The sequence below is a fragment of the Hirundo rustica genome, chromosome 5 (assembly GCF_015227805.2).
Source record: "Hirundo rustica isolate bHirRus1 chromosome 5, bHirRus1.pri.v3, whole genome shotgun sequence".
Taxonomy (NCBI): domain Eukaryota; kingdom Metazoa; phylum Chordata; class Aves; order Passeriformes; family Hirundinidae; genus Hirundo; species Hirundo rustica.
This window is the reverse complement of record NC_053454.1, coordinates 12,540,029-12,553,615: the sequence shown is the minus strand read 5'-3', so window position 1 is coordinate 12,553,615 and position 13,587 is coordinate 12,540,029.

Genomic DNA, 13,587 nt, shown 5'->3' with positions numbered 1-13,587 from the left:
ACTTCAAAGTGACCTGTGCTCCACTGTGCTGCAAATAGATTTCTTTGTACTGGTACACACAGGCTTGTGCTTTCTGTTCCATAGCCTTATTCATTAATCCTTACTGACATCTATTATTGAATTTGCCTTCTCTAAACAGTTGGTTTCCACCTCTGCTATTAAATCTCCATCCTAGAAAATAGATAAAAACTACCTTTAAAACACAGCCTAGTGAAGACACAAGCTGGTGACTCAGGCACCCTTTTTTTTCTGAAGACAGTACCCCTACTGTTTAAATATATTTCTTTTTTTCTTTTTTTGTAGTTGATATTCACATGTGTGTTCAGATCTGACAACAGTTTTGTTCACTTGGTGAGGGAATTTTTCCTGGAAGGTTACAAAAGCCCATTAATAGAAGCGCACAATGCAGTGCTGAGGAGCGTGCATGCATGAACTACAAGTCTGCCAGGTTTTTGTGAAGCTCTGCATGGGGCAGTATACTGAAATAAAGCCTTTCAGACCCTTTTAATGTAGTTCTGACCTTCCACTCTATATTAAACAGATGACTGGAACCAGAAAGATAGGTCATTGTGATTGCAGTTAATATTTGTAAGGACCAAAGCAGCTCTCAGCCTTTGAGGTAGAAGGGAATCATCTTAAGTGTGAAAATGTATCATCACAAGAATGGAGAGGATCAAAGGAAGGCCAGCTGGTGCTCGGACATCTTTTCATAACCTTTATTACAATGCTAGAATACACTAACCTCAATGGGAAGTCCATTCAATTCATGTATTTCAAATAGATAATCTGTATTCTGGTGAAACAAAGAATGTGAAAAAAAGCCCTTTCTAAAAAGGGGGTGGTCAGCACAAATTGCCTATGATTTAATCATTTTGGTTTTCCTAAAATCAGCTTAGCTTTTTCAATGCAAATATAGGAATGTTTAACATGCTTATTTTAGAAGTGATTGAAAATTTGTAAAATTTATGTGCAGAGAGTTCTAGCTGATTTTACTGTGGTTTACTTCCGCTTCAGAATAAATGCCCTCCACATATTCACTTTCCATGTACAAAAAGTAAGATATAGTATTTCAGGGGAAAAAAAAAGCCAACAGAACAACCATAAACATTAAATCATCCAGGAGGCGTGTATATGTGGAGTTGTAAAAAGGCCAAGATTAAGGCTGACTGGTGTTGACAAATATTCAAAACTTAAATTTGGGCCTTCGGGGAACATCACATCACTGTAAACATATATAAAATTAGCAATATCAAAGCAGAAGTTCAATGACAATTGCTCTTTGCTGGTCAGCTGCCACAGTAAAGTCCTGTACCCACAGGCTGAGGTCCGTGATACCAGATCCATGCTAAGTGGACAGGGAAAAGCAGTGGGACCGTAGGTACAGACCAGAGGTGGGAACTTCTGCCATGATACTTTTTGGACGGGAATGTTGTATATCACTAGAACACCAAAATTCAAACTCAGTTGTTAAATTGTTTAGTCATTGCTTTTGGATTTGGATTTCAATCAATCAGCTTCTGGATTTGTTCTGTGGATGCAGATTGTTGAAAGTATCCCTTCTACTTGTTGAGCAGGAACTTGCTTCCAGCCAATTCTATTTAATTTTTTGACTAAAGATTGACCCCAATGTCCAAACTGCATTATTTATGAGGTTAGGACTTGCCAGGAAATGCAGCAGCCAGTCTCTTAATATTGCAAAATGCTAAATGGACAAAAGGATATTACCTTTTCCTACCCAGAAAGTGATGGCAGACAGTCATAGCATCAGTTGGATAACAACAGTAGCCTGTGGAGCAGATTTGAGGGGCACAGAAATTCCGACAGCTCCAGGAGATGCAATTTCATTTCAATTCAAAAGTCATTAAAATAATTCCTAATTTTTAGAGCTCAGAAGAAATGGTATTTTTCTTTTTCTCCACGTAATTTGCATGTCAAATCTCTCTCCCCCTCTCTCACACACACTCTCCCCCTCTCTCTCCTGTCAGTGATGTCTCTCTCAGCAGCTGTCTAGTCATGAATCACTCCCGTCATCTGAAGCATATTTTTAACACTTCTGGACGTGCTCTAAAAGCAAATGCTGTTAAGCAAACAATTTGCACTGGTTTTCCATGCACTTCCTTCACTTCCCAAAACCTTTCATAATCATGACTTTAAAAGCTGGGTCACAGGGGAATCAGGTACTGGAAAATAAAACCTTTTGTACTTGCGAGAGTATTATAATGTTACATCAATTTCTCGTGTAATGCAGATATTGTCTGACTTGTAGAAGACTTGAAGTTGCCTGAAGCTCGAGAATTCAACTTCATTAAGATTCATATAAATGTTGCCTTTGGTTTCACCCATTGTATTCTGCACCCTCTCAAGCTCAAACGTCACTCTGAGTTTAGGAATTGAGCAGACAAAAAGAAAATCACTGTCAAAGCTTCGTTCAGCTGCTGTTATGGTAAAGTAGATTAGATTACACAATGTTTGCTTCAGAGCAGTTACTTTACAGCCTGAAATGGAGAACATAATCATGGAGCTGATAAATTATTTTCCTTGTAATCATAAGTTTCAGAGTTACCAGAAAAATTACATTGACCAAAAAGGTTTTGATCTTAAAAGCTTCTCTGTTTTCTCATTCTATTCTTTGGCAAAAGGATGCCTGCTGGGGCCTTAGGGCACCAAGGATATTTACGAAGTGCCTGGAAGGCCTTTGGAACCATCCAATAATAAGCCAAAGAGGAAGAAAATTTTGTTCTTCTGCCACTGGCTACTAAATGACTCTTCTGGTAACTTTAATATTTGTCAGGAATACAAGTTTTAGAGCTCCAGCTCCAGCTCCAAAATGATTACATTGCCACATGGGTGAAACAGGAATCCTGACTGTGCCCAGCTGGAAAGCACTTTCTTTTTCCAAATAAAATGTGGCTTTTAAATACACAGGACCAAGTTATGTTTACTTTTGCAAAGACTAGAAGCAATAACCCTGAAGGATGCTTTCCTCTGAAGTCCTAATGAAAGTGTCATACAAACTATGAGACATGTATGTCCACTTCATGTTTGCATCTGGAACTTTTCTTTCTTGCTGCTTTGATGTCACATCCCTTTGTATTTTTAAGCGCTTAGAAGAACCCTTCTGTGACAAAACACTAAATAATACTCCAAGTATGGAAACTATCTAATATACTTCTGATAAGGAGTGCTATTGTATGTGGACTGTGATATGGATGAGCACCTTGAACACTCTGACTGTCCTGAGTATATCATTTCATCTTTCTGAGTAGCCTGGCCATAGTGGGATCATCAAAGCTTTATCACGCTGGAAAGCTTTGTCCTAAATAAGGAAGCTTTGTCAGCCAGCAGTATTCATATCAGCAGTATTCAGAAGCTGTGCTACTTGCTGTTCTCAAAAATCCTTCCCTTTGGAAAGAGGATTAAATAAACCTGCCTTTGAAAGAGGTTAGCCCTTGTCATTGGCAAGAAAAGCCTAAAATAATTTAAGTGCCTAGAAATCAGAAAACAAAAAGCATTTTAAAATACCTGTGGCCATCCGTAGGTCACATTCATGATGCTTTAGGATATACCCACATGATTTTTGAATGTGTGGTCGGTATCAATAACAGATTCTTTACCTGTCCTTTATTCCTCCTTGAGTGCAAGCTGAGCAGTTCATTTTCTCCCGCGAGTGCCCAGAGCCCGCGCACCTGATGCACCACTCCTGGTCTGCGGGTCCAGAGCCCCGCTTGCCCGCCGGGTGGCAGTGAAAGCCCGAGCTACAAAGGGCTGGGCTGGGCTGGGCCGGGATGCGATGGGCTGGGCTAAACTGGGCTGGGCTGGGCTAAACTGGGCTGGGCTGGGCTAAACTGGGCTGGGCTGGGCTAAACTGGGCTGGGGTAGACTGGCCTGCGCTGCTCCGCTGCGTTGCGGCCCCGCCGGGGTCGTGGCTGCCGCCCGCACATCCGCGGCAATCAGGCTGCGGCGGTATCGGCAGTGATAAATCTCCTCCCGTTTTGTTAGGAAGCGATAATGTGTTAACTGGTCTGTCATCCGCATCTTTAATAAACTGCAAGGACATAATCTCTCGCCCTTGGGCATTCCTGCCGAGCGGAGCCGGAGATGGCGTCGCCGGCGGCAGGCAGAGCGCGGCCGCGCCTCAGGCTGGTGGATGCGGTGACGTGTGACACGGCCACCACGAGTCCTGCGAGGTTTTCTCGCTGTGCTCTGTGGCCGTGCGCTCCCGCCCCGGGCCTTAGCCCTCCCCAGCTGCTCCTCCTGCTGCAGGCTGTCACACAAAGCAAGGCAGTTCCCTGGCGCTCCTGCAAAGGTCCCCTGGGAAACACTGACCCCCTGGCAGAGCTCTGTGGGCTCTCGGACCTCTTACATTTCCTGGTACTATTTTTCACACAAACCCTAAACCATTGCCTTCACACGAAGCGCAGCAGCTCAGCGCAACAACGCTGCCCTACTTTGATGTCACTGGGAGCCACCTTCTGCCACTCCTCGATTTTCCGATGCCCACCTGCCAGCTTAGGAAGTCACACCCACTAACCCTCCCTACAGAATAAGTGGTTTAGCTTCTGCTTCTGGCAAGGACCTGAAAATATTGCACAGCTGCATTTGTTCGTGCTGAAAGGGCAGGAATCGCAGAAGCCAGACTAAGCATAAACAGTGAGAAGTGTGTGTTCAGAATAATTAGAGTATGAGTGGGAAATGCAAAATTGAAATTCTTCGGCAATGTCTTCTTCAGAACAGGAGGAAATAGGTCAGTAATAACAACAACAACAACGACGATGACGACAACGACAACAACAAAACAACAATAATAATAATAATAATATCTGAAAGTATTTCCTGTAAGAGTAAGCAAAAATTCTCTTCAAAAATTTACAAAAAGTAGACTCTAATAGTAAAGTATGGATTTAGGTCCCTCCATGTAAACTCCAAGGATGTCCTGATAACAGAGTCTTAATATTTGGCTTTGTGATTTTGGCTGTGCATCTTGGTAATAGATACAGATCAAACACTATCATTAGTTTTAAATCTAGTTACACATCTGGAATCAATAAAGGTGTTATGAATCAAACAGGATGACTCTGTCAATACCATAGGTTTACAGCCCAGCTACATTTCATTGCTGTACCACTTGGGGTGAGTGCTGGCTCTCACTGGGATTGCCCTGTTGTTAGTTCCTGTGCCATGGCAGAACAGCAGATTGCCAAAAGTGATACAGGATGTGCCCCTCCCTCTTGCTCCAATAAGGATTTGACTGCTGTAACATTTTCAGCTCGGTTCAGTTGTATTTTTCCAAGGAAATGTCACTGTGTTTGTTTGCACGTTATTGCTCTTTGAAAGCACTGTGCTTTCACAGAGTAACAATTTCCAAGAGTTTGCAGAGTGCACAGCAGTTGATAACCACAAGTACTACTCTTGCTTATCATATCGTAAGTACTCAGCTCTACCAGAACTGTCAATTGCTCTTATTAGTAGGCAGCTTTGTAATACAGATCTCTTCAAATACTGTTCCATAAAGCCCTATTAAAACAACTTGGACCAATTGTTTTCTAGAAAACAATTACTTTCCAAATATTTTTAATATTTTGGTAATAGTATTTTCTCAACTGGGTTTCCTATAAGTAATCTAAATGAGTTATGTACATTGGATGTAAATGATATTCAGGCTCTTTGTTAGACTTATGAAAGCACTGTGGTGTCTCAAAAACACCCCCCCCCCGTACCTACCTATAACCATAGAAATATGTAAAAATGTCTCTAAAAGTTGGCTTTGAGTTTCCAGCACAGCTGATCACTGGTTTTGTTTAGAGTTTGTGTACACAATGCATGTTGTGTTAGTTACACCAGTGAAGGAATACAGGTCCATATTTGCTCTCTATTTGTAGTGACTGCTGTTTGGAGTTATTATTTATTCTTGACATACATAAATGTAATTTTTCCCAAAAGAAAGGAAGAATAAGCTTGATGAGGATGAAATGTCTTTGCAGAAATGCAACTGCCATTGTGTGTTGTGTTCTGTAAGGATGATGACACTCTTTGTTGTTTTTTTTTTTTTTAAACCCTAAACTACATCCCAAACTCATATAGCTGCAGCCTAAGAACAAATCATGTTTTGAACAGGCTTAAATTACACTGAAATCCCATGAGTTAACACACTGATCCTCCAGAAAAATATCTTGAGAAAGTAATTAAAAGCCTTTATGCATTAAGATCACAAGTTTTCCCCAAAAGAAAATATTACAGACTTAGACTTACTGAAGCTCAATGTGATCTAGTTTAAAAAAACCCGTCTATATGGATTAAAAGTTCTTCCTTGCAGCGTCCTTGCTGCTGATGTCTAATATCCGGAGCTGCCCACTAGGACTAGACTGGCAGAACAGGCAGGACAGCTCTTGAATGGCTGATGTCTTCCTTTAGGAGAAGGGATGGATTCTTCCTTGTCACTGCCAAATATTTCCTTACACTCCTTTTTGATTTTCTAGGAGTCGACATTTACATATGATAATTGAAGACAGATGAAAACAAGAACAGACTACTGGGAAACAACAAAAATATCCACCTGCTCCTCTCCATGTCCATAGAGCTGTTGCTTTATGATCCTATGACTATCTGTAAATTCTTTTGCTGGTATGAGCCAGCTGGATTGAGTTCAGCCAAGCAAAATGCAGTTAGGCAGCTGGGAGTGTATTAAAATATACCACTTTGGACTTCTCTGTAGGAATTATCACCCAGAGATTCTCATAAAACTACTACTACTAATTAGTTTGGCCATCTCAACACTCTTGAAGAATTGTCCTATTCTGTCTCTCAGGCCTGAGGCCTGATTTGCTTTTCTTTTGGGATTCATCTTTGTCCATAATGGGAAATGGAACAGGGAATTGTTAGTTCATCTTAGTCCAGTGCCTTGAAGATGTAAAATATTTTTGGAAGCTGCTTGGTACAATTGCCCATATTCTCCTCAGGGAAACTAATGTAACATTTGCTCTCCACAGCCCTTAGTGGAGTATTCAAGGAGATCTCTCTTCCCTCGTGTCCACAGAAGGCAACTGGATGTCTTTACTGCCCGTTCTGATTGAAGACACTGATTCAAGAACCCAGTTTATGCAGAGTCTTGAATGTATTTGGTAGATTTCTTCAGCTGATGTTCTTTACCGTTTAGTGGGAATCCTGTCTTTCTGGAATTATTCCTCATTTCTCATTCCTGTTTTCTATTTTTCACAGTGTTTTCATTTTGACTAATTCTTTTTCAAATGTGCATCATGTTTAGAGATTTGATTGATTTAAAATTCATAAGTACTGGATTTAGATTTCTTAGCCCATAGAGTGCTTAATGCCCTCAGCTGCAGTTTCCTAAAGTAACATAAGTAATTCAAATACAGCGGTGACAATGTTGTGCATTTTACAGAATACAAATAGGGGGCTTTAAGTTCTTAGATCTCTTGCTGTGAAGCACCAGTAATCCTGTGGTAGTCAACATCTGTGCTGTCTGGATGTAGTTGGTCCTGGGTTTAATTTTTTTCAGCTAGCAGGGAAAGAATTATTCCTGTGGCAGCCAGATCCTGCAGAGTTAATACTATTTCTTTGAAGTTACAACTAAAATTGCTTGCTACATCCTTTTGTTGTTGCTTTTCAAAGTATCTCCTGTTGTACGGATTGATTGTCAGTTTAAAGGAATGCAAAATGGATTACCAGGATAGGAAAACCTCTGCTGTTTTAATGCTCTAATCTTACAGATGAGTGTGATATACAGTGCAAATAAGCTGCACTGCATATCACAGCTTTTTGCTTTTACAGTTCTACTCACAGTCAAGTGTAAAACCCTTTCCATTCAGAATATAAAACTAATGATACGTAAACAGCAGCACATTTTTAATCCAAGAGTACCCTTGTGATATTAGTTAATTAGCCACACAGTTCTACTGCATTCATTGAGTTACTTTATTTCACATGGAGGTAGTTCAAAGGTGCACCAGGAGAGGTTCCAGCTGGACATTAGGAGACATCTCTCTACCAAGAGGGTGGTCAAATACCAGAAGAAGCTTCCCAGAGAGGAGGCTGATGCCCCAAGCTGGTCAGTGTTTAAGAGGCACTGCCCTTAATAACTTGCTTTAAATTTTGCTCAGCCCTGAATAGGTCAGGCAGTTAAACTAGAAGATGAATTTATGTCCGTTCCAGATTAAATACTCTATTTTATACTGTCCTATACCATTCTTACATTCCCATAATTACCTTGCCCCACCCACCCTGAAAAATACAAATATAACAATAAGCATCTTTTTTTTTAGTAACATCTCTGTTTGCAGTTTTGTTGTTCAATATACCATATTGAAATCAGTTTAGGCACCTAATTCTAAGAATTCATTACTCTCTAAAAGGAGTAATTCATCCTTTCAGTAAAGGTGGCTGCCTCATTCATGAGCTGCTTTGCAGGCTCCCTCTTATTTTTCACTTGTTAGTCATCTGGAGTGAGCAGATGTTTTGTACATCCCCCTCTTTTGTCTTTTGACATTTAGATATCTGTGTAAATAAGCATATTTAGGAATCCACAAAAACCTGCCATAGTCAATAACAGAATTTAGGCTCCTTTGTCATTTGGTTGCTTTGGACAACATTTCCCATAATGTTACATCCCTTTCCATCCATCATTTCTTCTTATCACAGCTTTAAATATCAAACATCTTTTTAAAGTGCTGACCTTAATTATCAAAGGTGATCTTTAATTTCTTATGCCTCAGATTTTAAGTGCCCAAAAAAAGGACTGAATCTTGACGAGCTGGCTTTCTTCCCTTGAACCCTGTGAGATTCCCTGCCAAAGACTGAGATACCCCCAAATCACTTGGTGCTTTGAGCAACTTCAGTCAGCGGATATTGAAGTGAAAGTGAGATCTTAGAACTCCATCACAAGTACAAATTGAATGAAAGTGCACAGACACAAAAAATACAGAGCTTTGAGTTCACATGTACATTAGAAAATGTCTGACTGTGTTTTTGGTTTTTTTTCCCCTCCCTGGCCAAGTTCTATTTGCAAGCTGAAATAAAGCAAGATCAATGCCATGTGCAAAAACTTAAATGGCAGCTTTTGAAAAATCGTCCCATTAACCTGATGAGTTTCTAATTACAGTAAGATATAAGAGCTTTTTTCCTCATGCTATGTAGGATTTTGTCCTAACAGTTTTTTTTAAAAAGCTACCCTGCTGTTAAAATAATTTAACTGCAGTGTTTGAGTATAATTTGTCCTATATTTCTTTTGCTTTCTCTGAGGAGTTACATAACTTTTTCATTTCTAATGAGGTTTCCTAAATATAAATTGTGATGTTATATTATGCACCTCCTTTGGCTGCAAACCAATTAATTTGAAGTGGTTCAAGGCCAAAGAGAAGTCTAGGATCACATTCCAGCAGTCCTGGTGAAAGGTTTGTTTATGCAGTTTTTTGGGTTTTTTTTAAATAAATAAATGGTTTAGTGGTTAAATCCAGCTCCTGTTAGAATTGATTTTATCCTTTAAATTCATGTATTTCTCTAAATTAATAGAGGATCATTTTGGACTACATGACCTTGTGTTATTTAGCTGCTGTTCGAAATCCATTTGTATAATAGCCAAAACGTTATTGTGCTTCTCTAAGTCAGGTAACTTTAGCCATTCAAATGACTGTTTAAATCATAAGCAGGATTAACCTGGGAAGAGATCAGTAAAAGATCAACCTCCCTTTACTCCTAAAGCTGTGCTTCCTTGTGTTTAAGTATATCCCATCCCTGCTGTCTCCCCAAATCCCTCTGCCAGACAGAGCTTTGCCTCCTCAGCATAGGACTGTCACTTTTCTGCCCCAGCTTAGCAACGTGCTGGGTCTGATATTTGGGAATAACAGGAGGCCTGGAGAACAATTCATCTGCCTGTACTGATCCCCCCCTCCCTTTCCCCCCAGCCCCAGATCACTCAACTCCCTGATGTATTTTGGCACCTCTCTGCACCAAGAGATGAACCTGGAGGCCCACAGATGGTGTGAGGAGGCACAGGACACAATCTGCCTCGCAGCACAATTTATCCCTTCTGCTGCACCTGCAAGCTCAGAGCACTGATTCTCAGAGCAATCCTTCTGGCTTTTACTGCCCTGTATTTTATGTGGGTGTATCACTGCTGGGTTTGTCACCCTTTGAGAAATGCTGCTCTTGAGAGTCTGAGTGCTTAGAACTTGCTCAATGCCTCAGCACTATTCCAAGGTGTGGACTACATTCTTTCTGAAAAATCTTATTTAGATATCTATGTATGAATTCAGTAAAATTAACCTAAGGATACCAGACTTGAAAAGTGGTTCAAAGTATTTTAGAATTTCACAGCTTTCCAGGGACCATTTCTCAATTTTCCCCAAAGAAGAACTCAAATTCATCCTTTTCAGTAATTTTGGAAATAACAGATGTACATTCTTCAGTATCAATATTTTTATTTTCATTTGACAGTTCTACAAATCCAACAGTAAGTGAAAACCAGTATTTTCCATATCACTATTTTCTGGCATCAAGGTATTACTTTTGTTCGTACACAGGTTCACTATTCATTTATCCATTACCCATTTCAGTATGAATGTCACAATTCCAGAGTGGTTCACGCATAAGCCTCTCACATATAGAAATCCAAGAATAAAATCCTAAAGGAAAAGTTAAGTTTTAGCTTCCCTGCTCTCCCAGTCTGGATTTGCTGGGCAGAGGGAGGGACTAAAGGGGCTGTATAAACTTAGCACTGCCTGGTGAGGTGAACTCCTGGTTGTAGTATTCATGCTACCTGGCTGGTTTCATCATGCATTTCCTGCACCTCCTTTGGTACTTCACTTAATCCCAGTTTCCCTATTGCTGACCAAAAGTTTAATATAATTTCTGGAGTTTATTGCATTCCTAAAACAGATTGGTGAGAATGCACTTCTTTGGTATTTGAAAGTAACCTCAGATACCAGAGGGACAGGCTGTTTTAGGGAAAATAAGCTGCTGGGACACCTGACAAACAGCAATAGGTAGTGCTGCTTTCCTTCAGGAGAGTTTGTTCCCTTTCATGAATGCTTATGTTGCACAAGCAATTGCAGCATTGCACTGCATCAGCACTGTTCCTAATCCTGATTTGGAAACATCAACTGTTAGCTTGACAAAGCGTGACACATGGCATATTGAAGTGTTTTCAGCTGCACTCACACAACAAATTGTAATGGCTCCAGAAGAGCCATTTCAGTTGATTGTGTCAGTAAACTACAACCCACAAAGACGTGTGGCCAACTTGAATAAAGCACCATCAAATAACAAATAATAGATTAATTGTCACAATTTCGGCCTCATTTTTAGAAAAAAACTAATTTGCAGTTAAAAAATCCTGTAATTTCTAGATGTTTTGCCCATGATGAAGCAGAAGTCCAGACCTATGGAACATAGCAGTTTACAACATTTCCTTAATTTCCCTATGTAGAGACTGTGTGACTTTGTTCTTCATGTTTCTGCTTCAAGATGAGGGCTTGGAAAGTGGTGAAAATGTACACTGTCCCATGCAATTGGTCTTTTTCCAGCTTTTGTGGGACATGGGCCTAGTCTTATTTAAAAAAGACTTCTGTATAATTTGTATAATTTCCTAGAGCAAGTGCCAGCAAACACAAGAACACAAGCCTCACATTACTTTTTTTTTTTTTTTTCATCCAGTAGTTACTTCATTGGGAAGTACAACACCTGCTTGAGGATGAAGTGCAAATTTTCTGCTTTCACAGTCAGGCTGAGGGTACACACAGTGAATTCTAACCTCACTGGGACCATTAAGGTTTCAGAGTAAGTAAATCAGGGTAAAATCTGACTTAATGAGAGTAGCCACTAGGTCATCAATTCTGTATGTTGACTGCTTTTCCTGTTGCCCACATGCCCACAAGGAGCTATCATGTTTCCTCAGAGATAACTAACATGAGATAAAGATTGCTGGCCATGAGACTTCAGTGGCTCAGCAAGGATGCAGTTTATTTGTTAAGCACCTGGAACCTGAGTTACTTTGTAGAAGAAAGAGGACAGTTCCTTCCTCAAATTTAAAACCCCCTGAATAACCATAGCAAAATGACCTACAGCAGGAGCCCTAGAGAAAAGAGGTGTGCTAGTTTCAACGAATCAATTTATTTTCAAATAATGTCTATGCTAGTACACACCTTTTTGGCTTGTTAAGGCAGCAATTTCTGAATAGGAAGCATATTACTTTTATAATGAAGTTACTTCCTTTTTTCTTCTAAAATCATCAGTAAGTAGAAAGCTATAGTCAGTTATTTGATGCCAAAATTTAAAGCCTTTTAACAGTTCATTTTACATAGCTGGCAAATAAAGACACTTATTAGTCACAGGTATTTGTGCATGCATGTACATGCACAGAAAAGCACAGAGCTTCTTTTTCTTTTACATCATAGTACATGGCACTGAAATGAATAAAAGTAAGCCACTGAGTGTAATTACTGAGTGGCAACAAGTATAGTGTCCAGTTGCTTAACAAGAAGATTTTTTTCTGAAAGACTAGAGAACCAGGTAAGACTAGTCAGCATAAGTTCCTAAAAGGCAGGTACCATTAAAGAAATGCACAGTGACAAAGAATAATTCACTCTTTAAACAGGCTATCAAAATTTCTCCTTTTCTCTACAACAGACACTAAAACAGAGTAACCAGTGCACATGCTCACATAACTAAAAAAAAAAAAAAAAAAAAATTACCTCATCAGCCAACTGGGGAATTTACGTCCATTCATTTTAATCCAATACTGACACTTCCTCAGGCACATGCTTAATACACAACTGCCCTAAGCTTTTGACCTTCAGCCAAAAGGGCTCAAATATAAAATCACAAAAGCTAGAAATGAAGGAACCTAGTCAGTCAATTTGTTAAACCATTTGCTGTGTTATTTGGGCTCCCTGTAGTATACTGTCAAATACACTTCTGATCATCACTTGGACTTTTGATGTCATTTGGCTTCTGTATGACTTTGGCTTCACATATAAATGAATGGATTACACTCATCCATCTGTGGGTTATTCATCTGTTCTGTTCAAGAGCACTTGTAAGACAAGGGCTTTGCCAAAATTAAATAATTCAAATGTGGGGTTTTTTGTTTTTTGTTTTTTTTCTGAGAAACCCCTTCATTTCCAGTCACAGGTGCAATTTTCTATATAAAAGGAAACTCTTTTTCTTCTACTTAACACACACAAGTATGATTTATGAAATGTTACTCAGGTAAGACAAGCTTATTTTACACTTTATTTACTCAGGACAGAACACTGATGGGAGAAATAAACGAGATAGACAGGATGATCCATAGCTGGAGACACGACTTGATTTGTGCCACAGCCAGAAAGGGCCTTTGGCATTGACCTCAGGAAAACAGGACGCGTGTCGGATTGAGCGACTGGAATAAACCGCGCAGAGAGGCTGCTCATGCTGGCATCTGTGAGAAGAGGTTGGCTGGCTTTGAAACATGAGACTGGCTCTAGGCTGAGCACCTGTCTGCCTCTTCTCTCTAAGAGCTCCCTACCATCCGAGGCACTTGTTGCATCGCCCACAGCGCTTTCCCTACACTGCCTGGGAAGCAGTACACCTGCA